The 18,412-nt window shown below is 34.1% G+C and overlaps 1 protein-coding gene across 11 annotated transcripts in view; it reads left to right on the top strand.

The window, feature by feature from the left end:
* MGAT4C (MGAT4 family member C) overlaps positions 1-18,412 on the top strand; it is a 725,092-nt gene that overhangs the window by 11,021 nt on the left and 695,659 nt on the right. The window lies entirely within an intron of this gene.

Here is an 18,412-nt window from a genome sequence, read left to right as displayed (position 1 = left end):
TCTGTTTTCCATCATTATTCTTACAGGTGCTATAAAACCAATCTAGGCCATTTTTGCTGCAAATGTGGCCCAGACTTTACTTGGTTCAATTGAGATTATTTTGGGAAAGGGTGCCATACTCAAGCAGTTTTCCTATAAACAAAATAAATGTCTGTATCTTCTAATTTATTACAGTAAAATATTTTAATTCTATAAATGATATCATTAAAATTTGCTGTGTCTATTATAATGTGAACTTCTTTTCTAAAAATTAAGTACCACACTCTGTTATTTTAGAAATATAGAGGATTAGTAACATAATTAAAGAGTTTCTTTATTTGACTTTAGAATCATTCTTTTTGAAATAAAATAGTAATTGTATTGTGCTTTATATTTTAGAAAAAAATAGACGTTGGCTAAAATTATAAAACCACAATGTTAACATTTTACTTGAGGTTTGGCAGAACATCCACTCTTCCCACTCTATTTCAATTTAACTCAGTTGCTGATTCCCAGAAGCAATCTAGAAATGTTGTAATACATCAGCCTAAGGAAAACCACACATACTCTCATGAACTATCCCATTCTGACACATGCCCACCACCCACAAAACACTATGTCTGTTGGATTCTCTTCATTATGATACTTACATCTCCATGGATTAAAAATGTGATGAACTGTTTTGGGTAAAAAAAAAATATTTTCTCTTAGCTTTTGCTACATAGACAACATTTAAACAGATTGAGGGCATGGACATATGAAGAAAACTTTGGGTATAATTTTTAAATTGAACTTGAATAAATATCTTAAATTACCACATGCAAAATGGGACTGATACTTACAGTAGACTTCTGGAGTTCCTCAATTTCAGCCAATTTTTTTTTAATTACCTGATTCTGCCCTGCATCCCACCAGATTAGTGTGGGATAACTATGACCTTATGACCTGAACTATAGTAATTAGATTCTCTTTCCCTGGAATTTAGAGTAGAGTTATAAGGAACTCTAATCAGTCTTAATTTGGTGTCTAAACTGGGTAGTCAAGTAGAGCAGGAATTTGGCAGCCATTACTGGGCTATGCGCAAATGGAACAGAGCAAGGCACTCTGTAGAGAACAATACGGTGAAATAAAGCTCGGGGGGCGGGGGCCTGCTGGTGAGACACTCCACAGTTATAGAGCTGGGAGGCAGACACAGTAATAGCCTGAGTAGCTTTTCTGGGTCCTGGCTGCCCTTACTTTCTGCTCTTGGATTCTGGGAATCATCCAGTACCCTGTATCATTCCAGTTGACCTGAAATAAGCTCTTAGCACTACTGCTAATCACACTAACCTGCTCATTACTGCAGTCTTTTGCTCTTTCAGAAAATTATTTCAGCAGTTTTTTTTTTCTTAAACCTCTAACAGCTCTCATTTTCACTTGTTTCTTGTTTTAATCAGAAGAAAATTTTCCATCTCCTCTTCAAATATATAAATATCTATTTATCTGCTTCAGCCAAGAGGCACTCTAGAATCACAATATAGGATGCTGGTCAAGAGATTAGTCTCTTGACTTGAGCCAGTGTTGATGTTTGAGACTCAGACCTACCACTTATTATAACTGTATGTATTTTATTTTATATCTTTAAGTGTTCTGTGTCTCCTTGATTTGTTAAGGGTCCAGAAAGGTGAAATTAAATATCCACTACTAATGTGTTTCTTTTTCTCCTTGTATTTCCTATAGATTTGTTAATACATGTTGAAACTCTTATTTGATATGTTGATATTCATAACTATGTTATCTGCAAATTATTTGTATCATTTAATATTATAAAGAGCCCTGATTTGTCACTGTGAATGCTTTTTGGCCTGAATTCACCCTTGTTTGTTATTGATAGAGTGAATTCTTTTTTTTTTTTTATGTTTGAATTGCCTATGTCTCTGTACATTGTAAAAATCTTTATGAATCACTTTGCTTCAGGTTTATCTCTTATATACAACAAAGAATTAGGATCCTTTTGAAATCCATTGTGGAAATCTTTCTCTTTTAAGAATTTAATTTAAATGTACTAATTTGAGAAATGTTTGTAAGTTCTATCTTTTTGATGTTAGGTATTATCAGAAAGGTGAGGAGTCAGCATACATCCTGCTTTCATTGCTCTTTCCTCTAACTTTGGTGCTTATGGCATTTCTGCATTAAGGCATACAACACATACCTTCTATTCCTTCCCTGCAAACCTCACATTTACATGTACAGATAAACATATGTTTTCACAGAACCCCCCTCCACTCCTTTCCCAGAGGTTTTTATAATAGTCTTTTGGTCCGGTGGGGTTCACTGTCTAGCACTTATATCAGAAACAGTTCATAGAAATATTTTTTGTATATTCAAAATATTTTATTATTTTTATTCTTGAAAGATTATTTGACTCAATATAAACTCCTTGGATCATAGTTCCTTCTGTTGAGCATTTTATTAATCCATTTTATTTTCACAATTAAAACTCTTGATAAGAATTCCAAGATTAGCCTTTTTCCCTCTTAATCCCAATGTAAAGGATTTTTTTTTTTTTTTTTTTTTGGCTTGACTGTGTATAGCATCTTTTATAGAATGTTGTGTTTAATGTCAATTTACCAGAGTATACTTCACTGTTGATAGTTTGGGGTGATTTTTCCCATTTAATATGAAGATTCAAGCCCTTTGTCTTATGAAATATTAGCTTTGCTCCAATATTTTTGTTCAGTGGGAATGCACTTACACAAATATTGGTTCCTTTTATGTGTCTTTCACATCTACTATTTTCTCCATAATCCTTTTTCAGCTTTCAAAAATTTTACATTTCTTTTGCCCATTTCCTTTTCTCTATATTCCTTTTGATTGTTTTTTTCCTTATTTTTTATGTTTATCACTTTCTTCATAATCTTCAACTCCCTTTTTAAAAACTTTATTTATTTTTGCCCATTTTCTATCCTGCATATCTTTTTGATAAGTTTTATCATTTCATTCCACTACTTTTCTAAGCCTTAAAGGGATCACATTACATCTCCTACCATTGTCTTACCATTTCCTTTAAGATGGTAAAATTCTGGTTTGTACTTATACTTCATTGATATATTTGTCTGTTAATTTTTACAATTCATAGAAAATGTTAGATTAAATACTCTGATGCAGTAATTTCATAGGGTGGTTTATCTGCCATTTTTTTTTTCTTGTTCTCTTTCTTTAATTTCCCTACCTTTTTTTAAGATTATTTTTTAGTATTTATTTATTTATTTTAGAGAGAGAGAGAGAGCACGAGCAGGAAGGGCAGAAGGAGAGGGAGAGAGAATCTGAAGCAGACTTTTTGCTGAGCACAGAGCCCCATGCAGGGCTCAGTCTCAGGATTCTGAGATCATGACCTGAGCCACAAACCAAGAGGTGGAAGCTTAACCCACTGTGCCACCCAGGCGCCCCTAAATATTATTCTTTTTGTAGGTTATGTGTTTGTTGATTTTTGTTTACTTATTTTCATAAAAGTTTAATTACCCTGAACCATTAATTGGCAAGAAAGTCACGTAGGTGAGTGGCTAGGGCTGTATTTCAGTCTAGGTGGAGGTGTATTTATACCTAAGATTTTGAGCATTAGTGTATTTAGTGTTTACTCCTCCTGGGTCAGTAGGGATAGAAGAAAAGTTTCACTTCCTTTCACACAGTCATGAAGACTGCTCTTTGCAAATACGACTTTTCAATGTGATTTCTTATCTAGAAAAACCTCTTTTGCTTCTTAGAATGGAGCTGATTCCAGAGTATCACCCACCCCTGACAGACACCCCCCCCACTCCTGCTTTGGCAAACATGAGATAGGTTTTGACACCTGAATGTTTGCATTCATGTTTGAGAAGTGACTTGATTGGCTCTTTATGAAATTTCTGGCCTTGCAGTTTTCTTTTTACCTTCTGCTTCATACGCTGGCTTTTATATTCACTATATTTCAGAAGCATTTCTACTATTCTGTGGTTTGGGGAGTTAGCTATTGCCTAGTTTCACCAAAAATGGAAATTTTCTTCTTGATTTCTTGTCTCCCTTGTTGCTTCTGGACAATTTTTATGGGAAAAAATAAGGGGAAAATATGCCAATTCTATTTCTCTGTACCCAAACTGAAATTTTCTTAAATCGTATTTTAGAAATATGTATCAGATCATGATCCACTCCTCAGAATTTTTTAATGGTTTCCTGTAACCCTTATCAAAAATGTCAAGTCCTTAAAGGGTCCACAAAATCATGTAATAATGTGGACTCAGGGATCTCTACTTTCACCTTCTGCTCTTCCTTCCTTCTCCACCACGCTGCTCTAGTCATGCAGGCCTTCTTGCCATCACCTAATTATGCCAATCTCAGTTTTTTGCTTTTCTCATTCCAGACATTTGCACTTTCTGTTCCTTGTGCCTGCAATAATTTATATAAAAATATTTGCATAGACAATGCTCTCATTTCATTTAAGTCCCTGCTTAAAAATTTCTTCCTCAGAGATTCATTCACAGACTTTATTATTAATATTATCTCATTAGTCTATTGCATTTTTTTTTCATATTACTTAGCACTCTCTGGTACTACAGTGCTTGTTTTCATATTGCATTTTACTCTCCCCCTTACTGCAATATAAGCTCTATGAGGACAGTAATTTTTTTTATTCTTGTTACTGTTTGATCTCCACATCTAGAACAGTGTCTGACATATATAGATATATGTATGTTGGAATTAAGAAATGTTGCTGAACTTTTCCTTAATGTTTTCTGTTGATTAAAAGAGAATTCCTTCTGACATAATAAATAACTAGCAATTTATACTACTTGCTAAGTACTCTTCCAAGAGTGTTAAGGGTATTTATTTAATTTGCAAACAACCCTTGGGTTAAATACTATAATTATGTTTATTTTACAGATGAAGAAATTAGGGACAGAGAGGTTAAGTATTGCTTAAAAGTGATGGAAAATGATATAATTCAGTGTTGTGAGTCTTAACCACTTTGTATCTCTCCATCTCTCTCTCTCTCTATATATATGGCTTACTTATTTAAGCATAACCTGCCCTTTGAAACTTTTACCTTTTTGCTCACAGTGTTGGATCCACCTGACAGGTTGTTGTTGTTGTTTTAATCACATTTCTGTAAAGATCCTACTATTTTTATTTTTGGAAGATCCTACTATTTTAAACTGTAAGTCATTGGTAACTTTTCAGTAAGCGATGTCAGGTTCTTCTCTATCATAAAATTCTCTTTCCCTCTGATGCCAATACTGCTTCCTTCTTTTCTTCATTTATTTTAGCTGATCTTCTAAACTGTGCGACAAAAGCTGTATCATGATGTCCTAGGTTTTTAGCAATCTGCTCTAGATCTGTCCCAGATGCCATTATTTCTCTACATAAATGAGGTTTCAACTGCATGATGTTTTTAAAATTTATCCCACACTTTTCCAATTAAGTTGGTTTGTCTATGCAGGCTCATTCTTTAGATGCTCTTCTCTGTATCTTACTGAAATTATATGCATACTTCAAGACTCTTGTAAAATATGACAGTTTTCATCAGAATTACACAAATGTTTCCTTACTGCATGAAACCTAAGTCTGATCTGTCCCTCTTTTAAAATAGTATCACATTTTTTGTACTCCTCCTCTGTTACTTCTGTGTTATTTCATTTTGTATTGTAGTAGTGCTATTCATCTTATTCTTATCTTCGTTAGATAGATCTCCCTTGATTTATCAATTATGTTAGATCCAATCTATCCATTAGACTCTTTCTTCATCACACTTTTTACAGTTTATAATTATGCATTGTTTTTGTAATTAAGTCTGTCTTCCCATTAAACAGTAAGGTCTAATCGTCTGGGAGTATGTTTAGTATAGGGCCTATACATAATTAAAAGGTTAATAAACATTTTTATTGGTTGAATGAAAGAAATGTATTACATTTAACTTACTGTATTTAAATCTCTTTATTTTGGGGAGGTATTTTTTAAGGGTACTTCTTTAACTCCTATAGTATCTGACATACATTGGTTATCTATAAATATTTATGAAATTTAAAATTGTATGAAAATGCCAGGAAAAAATCAAGTATTACCAAACTTCCCCTGAAATAATGATTTCATATCCTCTTTCAAATTTTTTTTTAAATTGAGATATATTTACATATAACATTGTGTCAGTTTAAGGTGTACAACATGTAGCTTTGATACACTTACATATTGCAGTATGACTACCACCATTGTGTTAACTGACACCTCCATCACATCATGTAATTGTGATTTCTTTTTTGTGGTGAGAACATTTAAGACCTAGTCTCTTAGCAACTTGCAAGTATAGAATACAGTATTGTTAACTATGTTAACAATAATAATAACTGTTAACACAATGATGTGCATTAGCTCCCCAGAACTTACTCATCTTTTAACAGAAAATTTGTACTCTTACCAACACCTTCCCAATTCCCATATGCTAGTCCTCAGTAACCACCGTTCTACTCTGTTTTTATAAGTTCAGCTCTTTTAGATTCCACATGAAAGTTGTATCATACAGTATTTGTCTTTCTCTGTCTGATTTATTTCATTTAGCATAATGACCTCAAAGTCCATCCATGTTGTCACAAATGTCAGGGTTTCCTTCTTTCTCATGGCTGAATAATATATATATAAATATAATATAAATATTATAATATTATATATAATTCATATATTTGTAATTCAATATCCGTACAGGTGTATATATATATAATATTCAATATTCATATATATGAATATATATGTTAGTTTATACGTATATGTATATATATATGTGTGTGTGTGTGTATGTGTATGTGTATCACATCTCCTTTATCCATTCATCTGTTGAGAGACACTTAGGCTGTTTCCATATCTTGGCTTTGTGACTAATGCTGCAATAAACATGGGAGTGCAGATATCTTTTTGAGATCCTATTTACATTTCCTTTGGATAATTACCCAAAAGAGAGATTGTTGGACCACATGATAGTTCTATTTTTAACTCTTTAAGAAGCCTCCATTCTGTTTTTCATAGTGGTTGAACCAATTTATATTCCTACAAACAGTGCACCCGGGTTCCCTTTTCTCCACATCCTCACCAAAAAGAAACAATGCAATTAAAAAATAAACAGAGAAACTGAATAGATACTTTTCTAAAGAAGACAAGCAAATGGTCAACAGGTATATTAATGGTGTTCAACTTTAGTAACCATCAGAAAATGCAAATCAAAACCACAATGCAATATCACCTTACACCTGTTAGAATGGCTATTGTTAAAAAGACAAGAGATAACAAATGTTGGTGAGGTTGTGGAGAAAAGGGAACCCTGGACACCTAGTCTCATTTGTAATTATTAAACAGATATCCAAATATATATTCCATCAGCCTAGGTACCAGGATCAGTGAAAAGGTTTATTTCAGTACTCTATTTTCCCTAGCTTCTTAGTCAGTGTGAACTGCCATAACAAATTACAATAAACTGGATGGCTTAAATAACAGAAAATTATTTCTCTCAGTTCTGGAGGCTGGAAGTCCAAGATCAGGATGCCAGCATGGTTGGGTTCTGGTGAGAGCTTTCTTCAAAGCTTGCAGATGATTGCTTTCTCACTCTGTCCTCAAATGGGAGATGAAGAGGGAGACGGAGAGGGGGAGACAGAGAGGAAGAGTGAGGACAGGTTTCTCTGTGGTGTATCTTCTCTCTTATAAAGGAACTAATCCCATGAGGGCCCCATCCCTATGACCTTATCTAGACTTAATTGCCTCCCATGCCCCCTCTTCAAATACCATTACCTTGTGGGGGTTAGGGCTTCAACATATGAATTCTGTGGAGACACAATTCGGTCCATAGCACCTAGCTTTGGCCCACACACAGAAAGGATAAAAGGATCAAGAACTCTTATGAATGTATTACAAGAGATTCAGTTGTATCTGTGTTTCTGTAAGTAGGGTAGAATTCCATACTAGAAATTATATAGAGAGAAATTCTGACTATAGTGATCTATGAACTTTTATATCATTGATACCACTTATTATTTACACTACTGATTTACTTATGTCTTTTGGAATAGTTAAAATCTCTCTAGTGTGGGATAGCTTCATCTCAGGTGTATGCCAGAGAATTTCTGAAGTCTTACAGTATCTCACAACCATTCTATCACCTAAGTGTATTTGTAATGATTCTAATACTTATGGATCTAAGTTATCTCTTTATATTCTGTCAACAACAATCATTCAAATTAGCAAATATTTATTAAATACCAAGTATTGAAGATATAAAATTATTATGGCCCCTGCCCTCTGGAAGTCTATATATATATATAGACTGTGAGAGTGAATTAGCGGACGTTTCTTTATGTAAATAATGGCTGAGCTTAGGCTAGCCTCCTTTGAAATAGCAACTCCATTTCCAAGATTTATCCTAAGAAGATATCATTAAATATGGAAAGACATATCCAAGTAGCTTCATTGCTATACTTTAACCAAAACTTTGGAATCAACCTAAAAGTTCATTAGCATAATGAATGTTAAATAAATTATGTACTTTTCATATTTTGAATAACATTCAGTCATTAAAAGTGGTGTTAAGAAGGGCAGTTGTTGTGACGAGCACTGGGTGTTGTATGTAAGTAATGAATCACTAAATTCTACTCCTGAAACTAATATTACACTATACGTTAACTACCTAGAATTTAAATAAAAACTTGAAAAAAATAAAAATAAATAAAAGGTGAGTGAGTAAGGGGGAATAGATAAAGGGGATTAAGAGTACACTTATCTTTTTTTTTTTTTTTTAGATTTTATTTATTTATTTGACAGAGAGAGAGAGACAGCAAGAGAGGGAACACAAGCAGGGGGAGTAGGAGAGGGAGAAGCAGGCTACCCACTGAGCAGGGAGCCCGATGCGGGGCTCGATCCCAGGACCCTGGGATCATGACCTGAGCCAAAGGCAGACGCTTAATGACTGAGCCACCCAGGCGCCGCAAGAGTATACTTATCTTGATAAGCACTGAGAAATGTATAGAATCGTTGAACCATTATATTGGACACCTGAAACTAATATAACACTGTATGTTGATTATACTTGAATAAAAAATTAAAACATGAAATCACACAATAAATAAAAAGAAAGTGATAATATAGATCTTTATTAATGAAAGGTAATAATTTTCAGGATATGTTTGGTTGGAAAAAACAGATCACAGAATTCACATGAGCTTCTGTTTATGTGAAATGGAATAACCATAAAATGCCCATTTTATTTCTTATTTTGTACCTACATTGTTCAGATTTTAATCATTTTTCCAAATGCAAAACAGTTATCTGAAATGTGTAAGAATAACAGATCCTTTAAGAAAACATTTATAGTATAATCTAATTCCCATCATAGTAACTAAAAGTAGTACTTTATAGATTTTAAAAATCCTTGCTGACACTTACATGTAAATTCAAGAAGAAAAATCTTTACTTCAGAATTTTGATCAATATTTATTAATAGTTTATACATGAAAAATAATTATAGTCATGATTCTATAAATACAGAATTTCACTGCCAACTACTAGAATAGGAATTAACTTTGTCAAAATGATCTAAAACAATATTTAAAGAATTAAAAAAGTCAAATTCTAATATTTTTATTATGAGTAATTTGACTTTCTTGTATTTTTTTATTTCTTCTCTTAATTAATTCTTAAAATAAGAATGTATTTTATTTTTTCAACATCATTTTGCAGTCATGACACTTCTTGCAAATGAGCATGTCATTAAAAAATAATTGTTAATATGCCATAGTATATTATAATTTGATAATATTTTAGAAATTACTCCATTAGTGTTAAAATAACTCATATTAAATACCTTAAAATTCACTTTGTGGTAAATGTTACCAAACAACTTGAATTAATTTTTTATCAGAAAACATTTAAGGCAGATACAAATTTAAAATGTGGTTATGTTCAAAGCAGTGACTGTTTCTGTGAGTTAAGATACATAGTTAAAAGCTTATATGCAGTAAATTAAATTTGAAATAGAATACTTTTATACCAAGAAATATCTAATTTTATGATTCTTAAAATCTTCACTTTTGGCTCACATAAACTGTATTCTCATTTTGCAAATAGAAAACAAGATGTAATAGATGGTCATCTAGTTCTTTGAGTCATTAACTAAAGAAAGATTATTTGTTCCTATTATGCTAGATTTGGAGCTGTGGAATAAAAAATCAAAAACCAAAACTTAGTTCCTCTTCTCAAGAAACTCACAAAATGTTCTCTTTTTCTTTAGTCACTTTGTACCTTCTGCTATACCTCAGGATGGCCTGGCTAAGCTAATTTCTTCTCTTTTTTATTTTTTTCTTTTTTCTTTTCTTTCTTCTCTTTTTGAGGGGGCCAGATGTGGGGCAGAGGGAGAGGGAGAGAGAGAATTTTTTTTTTTTAAGATTTTTTATTTATTTATTTGACAGAGAGAGACACAGCGAGAGAAGGAACACAAGCAGGGGGAGCGGGAGAGGGAGAAGCAGGCTTCCCGCAGAGCAGGGAGCCCAATACAGGGCTCAATCCCAGATCCCAGGACCTGAGCCGAAGGCAGACGCTTAATGACTGAGCCACCCAGACGCCCCTGGAGAGAGAGAATCTTAAGCAGGCTCTATGCCCATGAAGCAGGGCTCCATCTCACACCCCTGAAATCATGTCATGAGCTGAAATCACTAGTCGGTGGCTTTACCAACTGAGCCACCCAGGCATCCCTGGCTTGGCTGATTTCTAATTCAGTCTCCTAGTCTTAGCTCCAGCATCATTTTTTGTTTAAAGCGTCTGTTTTTCCTGCTTCCCTCCACATGTCAGACTGAGTTAGAGAGCTCCTCCCTGTGTAGCAAACAGTATGGGCTCCCATCTTCCATAATAATAGTTATTCTTTAATCTAGGTGTAACACGTTGACTTATTTTACTCTCCCTACCCACTTGACATTTGCAGTATCAAAAAGAGTGTTTTGTATAATATTAATTTGATAATCTCTAAGTGTATTCTCATTACTTATTCAGAAAGGGTTGTATGTTCATACAACTTCTAAGGGCATGCTCTTCTACTTCTGGTGCCTTTAATTCTCTAACTTCCCAGTATTCCTTTTTTGCTGTCCCCTTTAATTTAGATGGAAGCCAATCTTTCACAAGTCAAATCTTCCTTGAATCCTTGGCTGGATGAGGGAGGTTATCAAGTAATTACAGTAACTATCCCTTTTTTCTCTCTTCTGTTTTATTTTGGGAATTTTGAAAAATACAAAAACAGTATAAATAAACACCAAGAACTCAATATTCCGATTTCCCAGAATTATCCATTCTTTTTAAGTTGGCATATTTGTTTCCTTTTTACTGTGTTTGCATTTATATTGCATCAATGGAATATGAATGTTGTTTGCCTTTAAACTGTATACTATTAAACAAGAAGATGAATTATCTCATGTACATAAGGCACAGATTCTCTCCCCCAAATCCAGATATAATGACTTTTATAGGTATGATGTATATAGACTTCTAGTCCATTTTTTTGTCATTTATATAACAGTGACAATAGATCTTGTTTACTATTACTTTGTGGGGTTTTTTTTTTCTTATTTTTTTCAGTTTTACTTAAATGGTATTATGTAACATGAACTATTTTACATTTTTTACTTAGTAATTTCCCAGAGATTCTTCAATATTACTGTACATACATACATATATATATGTGTATATATATACATGTATATATTTTGTTCCTTCAATTGCTATACAGTATTTCAGTCAATAGATGTTGCGTATGTTCTTTATCCCTTGCTCTATTTATGCATAGTTAGTATGTGTCCTGTTTTCCACTATTATAAACAAGGCTTTAGTAAAGTTCCTTTTGACATTTTGACGTGTTTCAGCTTGCAGAAACATTTTTCTAAGCAGGATGCTTGGAATTACAATAGTGAGCATAGGAAATATGCTTTTTCAATTTACTATTTACTCCAAAGTTGTATCAGTTTATATCCCCACTCAGTGCTTGATCTGTTCGGCTCTTTTTAAAACTTTTCTTTTTCTCTTTATGTCCTGAAATAATTCATAAACTATAGTTGAAAGCTTGGTTTTTCTTCCCTGTAAAGTGGCTTCTATCAAATTTTAGTGCTCTGTAGTTTAAGAAACTTTAAATGAGACCTTGTGAGAAAGGCTTTATAGGGAGGAAAATACCCCAGGGTTTAGAATTAATCTCAAAGAATATATGGGAAATTGCAGGAAGTATAGGCTCTGTTTGGCAAAACGTGAGTTTACAGACAGACGACTCCACACGTTATTTTAATAAATACTTACTCAGCAAATATCTTTTTATGTATTCTAAAAACAGAGTGTTGGGCTGTGTGAGTAGGAAGGAACAGGTATGAGAATAGAGGGGGGAATAGATTTTGATCATTCCAGAGTTTACACCACCTTACAACTAATTAGGTTACCAGCACTACATAACTAATACCTAGACAGAGACGTCTGTCTCTTCTTGTAGCACCACATATCCGGGCTAATACCTGCCCTCTCTTTGCAGCTTAATTTGATCCACAAATGTCTTGTCTTCTTAGGCCCTTTAGCATCTTCGCTAAAATTTGTTAAGCCTTAAACATAGCATTGACTGAGCCAGGGGCTTCATGGTGAAAAATAACATACAAATAATTCAGTCAGGTTTGTGAATTTCAAAGCCATTTTCATTTTTTTGATTGCTTTCCTCTGCATGCACTATCAAAAATAATGAGGACTTTTTCAGTATTATTTACAGTAATTCTATTTGCCTCTCTTATCTAGGTATACTCTACTCTTTCTGCTCTTTATGTTTATATATGACAGTGGAAGTGAGTGGGCAATGGGGTAGATAATATCATTTCAAGTGTGGATCAGTTGTCTTCATTATATTTTAAAATCAAAGGCGGCAATTTAGAACTTTTTTCATAGTTTGTAACATTTCTTAAGATATTGATTATGCACCACTAAACTAAATGTCCAGTAACTCTAAGCACTCAGTAATATTACAGCCTTTCACAACTGCTGCAAGCAGGGGAATAGCACTAACCTAGAATTAACTCTTCCCTGCTGCATTTAAAAAGTTTACTTCATTTTGTTCTCAGTGATTTACCCATTCTTTCTTTCATTCATCAGTGCAGCCTATATACATTTACAACATGCCTGGCCTGGCAATTTTATACCTCCTGCAGGTACATCACTGCATGAGAACAAATTTCAAATTCTCTGAGAACTGATATTCTGTTAAGATTTTTCCTACCACTTAAAATTTCTCTTCATGTATTACATTCATACTCATTGTTTAATGACTCAGTTAAGCAATGATATTTTTCTTGAATGTCTTATTTTGTCATTTTAACTTTATTTAAGATTTGCCAAAGATAATATATGGCTTAGATAAAGATTTCACATATTTGTTGGGAATTGTCTTTTGTTACTTGTCTCCAATAAAGTTCTAATGTAATTGAGGATATTCCACCATTGGATAGTATCAATATTTTTATTCATTGAGCCAAACTTGGTGGAGCTCTATTTAATGTTCTATGCATAGGAAATGGTGAATTATTTATAATAATTATTTAAAAGTGGTCACCAAAAGAATTTCGCCATGACCTAATATTAAAGTTTTCCACACTGTATATCTATTTTCCTAGATATATCTTCCACTTTCAAATCAGAAACCAACGTTATTAAATTTAAGATATTATATCTCTGTTGTGTACCTTCATAAACCAATCTCTGGTGGAACTTTTGAAAAATATTTACGTCATTTTATTATCAAGTTCTTTAAAATTTAAATTGGGAATAACATCTTAAAATTCTTACATAGTTTAAAAAGCTATTGATTATGGTCATTAGGGCTATTCAAATATATTGTGGTTTTCCTTCTTCCAGGCAAATGATTAAATTGCAATTTCCTGCTACTTAGAGTCATGGTCCCTAGATTAGCTTCTTTGAATGAAATCAGATATAGTCTCACATGTCAATTGAAGGTGGGAGGGATTGATTGATGGTGTCATGTTTCAACCTTTTCTTTTCTTTCCTAGCCTAAGAAATTCTGTATGTGTGGAGAATAAACCTTTGTTATCCTGAATCCCTGAAAGTTCATTATTAATGGGGCCCTCCTGCCAACCCCCATTAGATAGATCATGGGCAAGAAATAACCCTTGAAATATTGAGCCAAATGTTGTGCTCTTTGTTATGGAATTATATCCTTTGCCATTTTTGTTTGTTTGATTCAAATTTATATTTAAATTCCAGTTAGTTAACCTATAGTGTAATATTAGTTTCAGTAGTAGAATTTCACTCATCACAAGTGCACTCCTTAATGCCCATCATCCATTTAGCCCACCCCCCATGCCTGCCTCCCCTCCAGCAACCCTCTGTTTGTTCTCCATAGTTAAGAGTCTGTTTTATGGTTTGCCTCTCTCTCTCTTTTTTCCCCCCATGTTCATTTGTTTCATTTAGTAAATTCCACATATGAATGAAACCATATGGTATTTGTCTTTCTCTGACTGAGTTATATCCTTGGCCAGTTATAATACAATAGAAGAAATGATAATTTTCTATATTGAATTAGAGACAGATCATAAATAATTCAATTTATAATTTCTTTATTTTGGTTTAGATTAATTCTTAAAATCTTGCTAGATGAAGCTCTGATTAAACTTCAGATTTTCTAGTAGTTGCTTTTATAAATAGTAAACAAAAATAAAAAGGAAGGAATGAAAAAAAAATCTTTCCTCAGGTGCATCCTGTGGAAATAGCATGTGCCCAAATAGCCCGGTATAGTCTAATCTTCACAGCACAAAGGTGATGTGCAAATAATGCTTTCTTGTTTTTTGTGTGTGTTTTTAAAACAAAACTTTGTAGAAAGCTTTAATATTATATTTGTTATATAATCGCTGTTATTAAGCACTATTTTTCATACTGGGGAATTGGAAACATTTTTGTTATTTCTTAAATAACTTTTAAATCCAAAGCTTTCACAGTGCAAAATTGATTTTCATTATGATTATGTTTTATAGCAAAACATGGAAGATATTCTAAATTAGCTCTAAGTTAGTCCTGCAGGGTGGTTCATGAAAAATGTATCCTTTGTTGTTGTTGTTTTAAGTTTTTAAAATTTATTCATTTGAGAGAGAGACAGAGACAGACAGACAGAGAGTGAAGGAGCAGAGGGAAGGGTCAGAGGGAGAGGAAGAAGCAGACTCCCCACTGAGCAGGGAGCCCTATGCCAGGCTTGATCTCAGGAACCTGGGATCATGACCTGAGCAGAAGGCAGGCGCTTAACCTATTGAGCCACCTAGGACGCTTAACCCACTAAGCCATCCAGGCACCCCTATTCTTTGTTTTAAAATACAAATAAGAGTTGCTCTGACTACTATATGTTGATTTAGTAAGGTACATTAATTGGCACAAGAAAGTTTTGGAAATCTTGCAATAAAGAAATATATTTTATGTTGTTCACCTTGGCTTTTCCCAAATGTATTTGATCATAATACCCTTCTTCATAAAATATATTTTTTTTGTGTTTCAGGTTTTGTTTTGTTTTGTTTTGTTTTTCCTTTGTTTTGCTATCATATGTCTAGATACAGATTTATCCTACTCAGGAGCAGTTGTACATTTCTTGAACTTGAGTAGGCAAGAATTTTATCAATTCTGGCATATCCCCAATCATTATCTACACTAAAATTACTTTGCTCCATTTTCCTAATTCTTAAGGTATTAAGTTTGCTCATTCGAGTTTGCATGCCTCTTAACCACTCTTTTAGATTTTTCATTTTTTATTCTTCTATGTTTTTTCATAATTATTTAATTATCTTTTCAAGCTGTGCTAAATTGTGGCTTTACCTGTTCATTAATATTTTAAATCTGCCTTTTCAATTTTGCCTTTTTAATTTCCCTATAATACTTAAACATTTGTTGTTTGTTTTGATTCACTATTTTACAAGCTTATATGTAAAACATTTTCTATGGCCTTGATGATTATAGTTCTGTTACTAGTCTTGGAAATTCTAATTCTCTTCTTTCTTGCTTTTGAATGTTATTTATGGTAGAAGTTTTTTCTTGTGTGTGCAATTTTAGATAAAGTATGTATCTTCAGTGGTACAGTTTTCTCCTGTTCTGGTAACATACCTTCAAAGCATCTAGCAGATGAATGGCTAAACAAACTGTGGTACATACATACACAGAATAGCACTTAGAATAAAAGGGAACAAGTTGTCTACACATGGAACAACTTGGATGAATCTCCTAGGAATCATGCCAAATGACAAAGCCAACTCCAAAAGATGACCAACTGTAGAATTTCATTTAAACATTTAGAAATGACAATATTTTAGAAATGGAGAAGAGATTAGTGCTTGCTACATGTTCGAGTTGGAAGTGTAGTGGATGGTTGAGGTAGAGGAAGAATGGCAAAAGGGAGATGAGTATTATTATATAAAGGCAACAGGAAAGATTGTTTTGATAGTATTGGTCAGGATTTTGACTGTGGTGATGAACATAAGAAACTACACATATGATAAAATTTTATAAAATGAAATATATACACATACACAAGTATAAGCAAGTAAAGCTGGAACATATTGAATAAAAGCTGTGAATTATATTAATATCAGATTTTGGGTGGTGATATTATACATGGTTTTACAAAATAGTACCATTGTGATAAACTGGGTAAAGTGTACACAGGAAATCTGTATTATTTCTTATAACTTCATGTAAGGCTATAATTACCTCAATAAAAAGTCCAATTAAGCACAGAATATATAAAGAAATATGCCATCCACAATCTAGGAAAAGATATTTGCAACCCATATAACTAACCAAGGGTAAGTGAGAGAATATATACAAAACTCCTAAAATAAACTTCCATTCCCCCTGAGTGCAATTCACTGCTTCCTCAGTGTTGAAGGGGCATAATGTGATCAATCTGCCAGCAGGTGAAAGAAAGGCTCATGGCCATGGGGAGTGCTGCCACAGTGAGTGCTCGGCCCTGGCCTTTGCCATTTGTAAATTAGACACTACACAATCTAGTCAGATGAGCTTGAGGACAAGTCCATGCTTTTAGTTCCTGAGAAGAGAATATACTCAGAATCTGTGCCCGCTCTCGGAGGTCCTTCCACACACCCATTCCTCAAACTTCCTCATAACCAATTTCTGGTTTTGATCTTTATAAATTCCTGAACTCCTGCTCAAACTGTTAACTTTGAATCAGCATAGATCCATGTGTCAGGCCATTTCTCCTTCCACCCAAGAGGACAATACGATATGGTGCCTGGAGTATGCCAACTAGGATTATTTCTTTTTAACATAATCCTTAGAAGACACCACTTAATGAGGATGCAAAACAGTGGCCATGTACTTCCTGCTATTGCTACCATGGATTCCTTCTTCCATCAGAAGTGGGATTACCCCATGAGGCCATGAGTACAAGCTAGGAAAGAATGGGAATAGAGCAGAAAAAAGTATCACGGCATCCATTTATTAGGTTGTGCCTTCAAACTCCATGTTAGCAAGATTTTATAACATTCTGTTGGGAAAGGCAGTGTTGTGCATACAGCCTTCCAGCCCCTCCTTGGCCACATAAGAATAAAGGCCCTGGGCTTCCAGCACTTCCTTATGCCCCATAAAGAGTCCTCATTGCCTGTGCTGAGCTTATCAAGGCTTGTTTGGGAATATCTTTCCCTGTTCCAGACTCAGTGTGTCCTCCTTTGTTCTACTGAAGTGTCTATCATATGACCCCTGGCTCACCCCACTACATTACCTGTACCCTGTGGGAAGAGGATGGGCTTCTTTATTCTGTGGCACAGACGGGTATGTGCAAGCCCTGCATCAGCTGCCAAGAGGGACCCACTGGCTAGAGGGGATCTACACCGGCTACTGGAGTTGATTTTGCTCTGTCTCTTCTCGGTGTGAGGAAGGTGTTGTTCCATCCAGCACTTGACTGTGCCATGCTTTCCTTGGTGACTCAGATACCAAGAGGCGGTGGGCAGAAATGTTGGATTTCTGCTCCCCGATAGGCAACTGACGTCATTTTCCCGACATATACCATTTCCATTTGATAATAGATGACTGATACTTATGCCGAACCTTATGGTTTAGTGGATCATGTTCTACCTGGTGTGTGACAAACTTCCCAGATTGTACGGTCACTGCCCCGTGGCTAAGTGTTTGGTCTCTACCACAGCCCCTAGCAAGCTGAGAGCTGCCTTTTAAATACCGAATATTTCTCTTATTTCCTTCTCTTCTACTTTCTTGTCCTTCACTTCTCTCCAGTTATAAAGATCTATTTTATGTTCCTCAAATATATCAACTATGATCTTATCTCCTTCTTTGTAATTGTTTTTTTTAATTATGTTATGTTAATCACCATACATTACATCATTAGTTTTTGATGTAGTGTTCCATGATTCAT

This window comes from Halichoerus grypus, chromosome 6, assembly GCF_964656455.1.
Source record: "Halichoerus grypus chromosome 6, mHalGry1.hap1.1, whole genome shotgun sequence".
NCBI classification, from domain to species: Eukaryota; Metazoa; Chordata; class Mammalia; order Carnivora; family Phocidae; genus Halichoerus; species Halichoerus grypus.
The sequence above is the reverse complement of the archived record's forward strand: the minus strand, read 5'-3'. Positions and strand labels throughout refer to the sequence as shown.